The 4,941-nt window shown below is 33.0% G+C and overlaps 1 long non-coding RNA gene across 1 annotated transcript; it reads left to right on the top strand.

The window, feature by feature from the left end:
• The first annotated feature begins 422 nt into the window (after nucleotides 1-422).
• On the top strand, nucleotides 423-4,586 carry LOC125912473 (uncharacterized). The gene is made up of 3 exons (XR_007454759.1): nucleotides 423-511; nucleotides 1,972-2,027; nucleotides 3,892-4,586. It is a non-coding gene; the product is annotated as an uncharacterized LOC125912473 (long non-coding RNA).
• The last annotated feature ends 355 nt before the right edge of the window (nucleotides 4,587-4,941 follow it).

Below are 4,941 nucleotides of genomic sequence, written 5' to 3'. Positions count from 1 at the left end.
TGGTAAGAAGTTATATTAATCGTACATGGATTTAGGTTTTTTTCCCCCAATCATCTGTCCAACTAACAGAAACCATAAATGTAGTTTTAAAAATTGCCAAAATATATTCACGACATGTAAAATTTACTATCGCATTTAACACATAACACGTTCTTTTAAGCTCCAACTATTAAAACACACTTAAAAAGATTAAGTGTATATTTAAGTTTGATTAATTTAATTATTAACTTTGCTTTACCTAAGAACTTCAGAAACCTACATATGCATCCCTGAAAACATTCACACTAGTTGAGCTACAATATATCTTATATAGACTAATGCATTAAAATTAAAGGTTTGTCAGCTTTATATTCTAACTTGCTTGTCAGTATATTGTTACATCATTACATTCTTAACAGTTTTGAGAGAGGGGAAGAATGTACATATAAAGGATCATAAGAATGCAGTTTTAAACAGGCAGGTGGGGGTGAGAAGTATTAACAATTCAAAAGAAGTTTTAAAATAAAGCAAGGTATTATAAAGTTTGTATAACTTTATTTTTTTAAGTTTTTTTATTTATTTTGAGCAAGAGAGAGAGAGAGAGAGAGAGAGCACGAGCAGGGGAGGGACAGAGAGAGAGAGAGAGAGAGAGAATCCTAAGCAGCCTCCATGCTATCAGTGCAGCCTGAAGTGAAGCTCAGTCTCACAAACCATGAGCTAATGACCTTAGCTGAGATTAACAGTCAGATGCCCAACAGACTGAGCCCCAAGTTTGTAAAACTTGAAATAATCTAAGTTAAAGCAAAAATAAAACCAGTGTTTTAAAGGTATGGCTACAGTCAGTAGGATCTCTTTGGGGTAAGAAAACAGTAAGTACCACAAAAATTGAAAATTTTCCTATCCAAATACGTTTATCTTCATATACTCCACTTTCCAGGTTAGATTAATTCAAATTTAAGGTTTGTCATGAATTTAATAACTTTTATATTAAAGTCTGAAGATGAAAAGCAAAACCTTATCTTTTATAAAGATTGCTTCGAGGAAAACATTTCTGAAAAAATTGATAAAATCAACTGGTATAAAGTAATATTCCAAGGGTATCAATGACTTCCATGCCAGGAATGATTTTAAAAGTCATATCAGGACTTTAAGAATATACTTCTATAGCTTGGACAGAAATCTTTTTATTTATTTATTTATTTTTTTTTTTTTAATTTTTTTTTCTTTAATGTTTATTCATTTGTGAGAGACAGAGAGAGAGACAGAGAGAGAGAGAGTGAACAGGGGAGGAGCAGAGAGAGAGGGAGACAGAATCAGAGGCAGGCTCCAGGCTCTGAGCTGTCAGCACAGAGCCCGACGCGGGGCTCAAACTCACAAGCGGTGAGATCATGACCTGAGCTGAAGTCGGACGCTCAACCGACTGAGCCACCCAGGCGCCCCCAGAAATCTTTTTAAAGATAGGTTCCATAATTTTTAAGTTTGAAACATTTTTAAAAAGTTGGGTGGGTAAGAATAATTTAGTTCTTCCTCAACAAAGTTTTCATATATTCATAGGTGCTTGTATTATTAATTTTGTTAGCATGTTATGGCATTAAAGAATGAACACATCAGATATTCTTCAGAATACATGAATGTAAAACATTAGGAAACATAAGGGATTCATAGAAAAGGATCCAGTGAAATCATCACCATATCTATATGACTATAGAACCATAGTCATATCCTCCAGCGTGCTTGTTCACAAGTATGTGTGTGTGTGTGGGGGGGGGAGAGAGCTGCACTGAAGACTTCAGTGACCATACTCTTGGATGAGACATACATGGCCTCTGACAAATTTGGTTCCATTTTAGATCATTCAAGACAAAGGGAGTGGTATTGGTAAGAGACTGTCTACTGACAGGCTCCGTGTCTACAACATTACTCCAATACTGTTATAAGCCATTTAAATCAAATTACACGCATCAATCTAACGAGCTGCTTTATTTTTTACAGAAACATATGTTTAGAGGTAAAACAACAAAAGAGCAAAGTTTGATCCTAGTTTTCAGGTGGGTAGGTATCAGCCTGAAAAACCAAGATGGTCACATGTTCCACTTTATATTTTTAATTTGGAGAAACCGGAAACTTCGTGGTGAATAGTTGGAATATAGTTTAAATTTCGTAAGTTATCTTTTTAATTTTGGCTATCAGTCTGTATCTGCTCAATATGAGTGGATCTATTTATTTGGTGAAAAACCAATGTCAAACTGATCATCTGCCAAACGGGTAAAAAATAAATGTTTCATTTCATTATCTCAAACTAGAGAAACAATGTGGTTATACCTATTTGCTGCTGGCCATAGATGAAAATAGGAAAAATATTCAAACAATTGCCTACCTTTTGGAAATACCTAAATATCTGACAGGAGTAACTGGTTCTTATTTCTAAATACAAAGGTATAACAAAAAGATATGCTAAAGATTATTTTTTCATATTTTATTAAAATTAAAATCTGTTAGTCTACATTAAACAAATTGAAAAAAAAAAAACCCTCACATTTTGAATCCATTTGATGATAACTTACTATTTTTAAAATTTCTCTTTCTTATTTTTCCCCTTATTTTTATGTACTGGATTGCATTTTAGACTCCTTAAAAACTTTGATTTCTTGTTGATTAAGCTAATTTCAATTAAGCTAATTTTAAACTATTTTAAGCCGAAGACGATGTACTTCCTGTATTTTCATTTAATATCACCCATATTTATATCTACATATTTTTCCCTATTTTCTGGGAATGTACAACTATACCATAGATAACAAGTTCAAAGAAAATTATCAATTACAACTAGAGTATACATATTTAAATTTTGAAATGTGCCTACAAAAAAAAGAATCATTTTGATTTTATTTCTACCAAAGTGTGGGTGTATTAAGTTATTATATATGCTTGGTCTAAGTCATTGAAATAAAATACATTTATCTAACTTGCTGTACTAGTTTTTATCTTTTGTTTCTGTTTTGCAGTATTTTTTGTTTTTATTGTTGATAGGTAGCCTATAAAAGCTACCTAGTTTTGTTTTGTTTTTTAAACTTTTGAGCAACTTCTACTCATTACATATATCAAGGGGATTTTTAGTAAAGCCGACAAATCTTTTCATTTTGGTTTTCTAAATGCAGATATATGAGCTATCATTCAATTCACAAATTCAGAAAAAAAATCTATTTCCTAGATTTAATCAAGATGCCTAAAACTGAAAGTTACATTTCATTTATCTTCTCATTTCTTTGGGTTTGGGCAATATCTTCCAAATTTGTTTGTGATAGCAGAACTCTAAAATAGGTAGCCCTTCATGCCTATCTACTGACTTCCTGACTTGTGTCTACCATGGGGGTAAACACAACATATTATTCTTAAATACTTTTGTGAATGTTAACAAAATGAAATAGGGCATTGCTCCAAAGGAAGGGAGGAGAAAGAAAGAAAAAGACCTTCTCTATAATGCTGCTAGCAAGGCTTTATCTTTATGACACTAACGATAATCCCTTGTGTAATTAACTGTAGAGTGGTTATGCATGCCGCACGCAGCCCATGACAAGCCTCATAGAAAATACATCAGTATTAGCCACAGGTGAATTCGTTTAGAAAGATTAATGACTGCACCTGAATTTTAATGTCTGAAAAGGGATGGAACACTGAATCCTTAATTAAAAAGTTGAATGACTGGTATGGTTTGTTTAACATCACAAATTTCAACGGGAGGGTTTTGTATTCAAATGAAGTATGCAAAAGGAAACTTTCCTTAGAAAGTGGTGAAGTAAGGGTGAAAAGCAAAAATGTTTTATGTGCTTTACTTTATGTAAATCGATACATGGATCAGTTGCTTTGATATGGATCAAATGTGGCGTAATTATGGCTCTTTTCTGTTTACAGTGAATGTGAAGCGAAGAATTCTTACAGAACATGAGCTGGCATTACCCTCAAACCAAGAGAAAGTTTGAGTAGGGGAGCAGTAAAACCGACAAGTAATCTTATGCTTTCCTTAATGGGAAGCCGTTTCTTCTTCATTATTATTTTACAAAGTTTTTTAATGAAGAGAAAGTAACCTTGAAAAACAACTTGGCAATGCCATTCCCAGTAGAGTTTTAACTCTGCTTTGCAAACTCGTTTACGGAGTATGTTAAAGCTTGTCACAGACAGAAGATTTTTCAATGACAATTTTAATCTTCCTTTTAAGGATTTAGGAGGGGGCCAGAGGAAGGATGACGTGGGCATGCTTCTATCTAGAAGAGAAGGAAACGACTCCGACTAATCATTTGTCCTTCGGGTAATAGTCAAAAGCAGATGTCTTAAGAAAGAGTGACCCCAAATAGTAATTATTTTGGCCACTGTGCTTACAATTTTAAAGTTATTATTTTCCAATTAATCACAGAAACAGTTAACATTTGGAAGTGTCAACAAAATCCAATATAGAAAAAAAGAGAGAGAGAGAAGAAAGTACACAAGGAAAAGAATTACATAATATGCTTGATCTATCCAGAGTCGAGAATTGACATATTTAATGTAGATGCAAAACCAGATCACTTTTTCTTTAAAACAAAAAAACAAAAAACAAAAAACAAACCCAAAAACTTAGTTTTATGGTCAGAATGTAGAGTTTTAAAAAAAGAAACCAAGAATATATCTGGTATCTTTGTACTAACACAGTTTATACAATTGTCTGCATTTTCTGTTTGTTCTTTTCTTGAGATGGGAATTCTATTGAATTTTTACTTTAACACATATCAAAGCACATGTAAAATTCCTTTGCCTTTTTATTTTCTAGGTCAGAATGCTGCTCACATCCATGGCAAAGTAGATTTTGATGCTCCTTAGCTTCACACATTGCCTGCTGCACTGTTTTTTTTCTGCCAAGTAAAAGCATGGCTTTTAGTTCTGTCCGCTTTCCAAGGGAACACATTTTTAATGAAATGTCATTTAGGA

This window comes from Panthera uncia, assembly GCF_023721935.1.
Source record: "Panthera uncia isolate 11264 chromosome C1 unlocalized genomic scaffold, Puncia_PCG_1.0 HiC_scaffold_4, whole genome shotgun sequence".
Taxonomy (NCBI): domain Eukaryota; kingdom Metazoa; phylum Chordata; class Mammalia; order Carnivora; family Felidae; genus Panthera; species Panthera uncia.
This window is presented reverse-complemented; position numbering and strand designations above follow the sequence as displayed.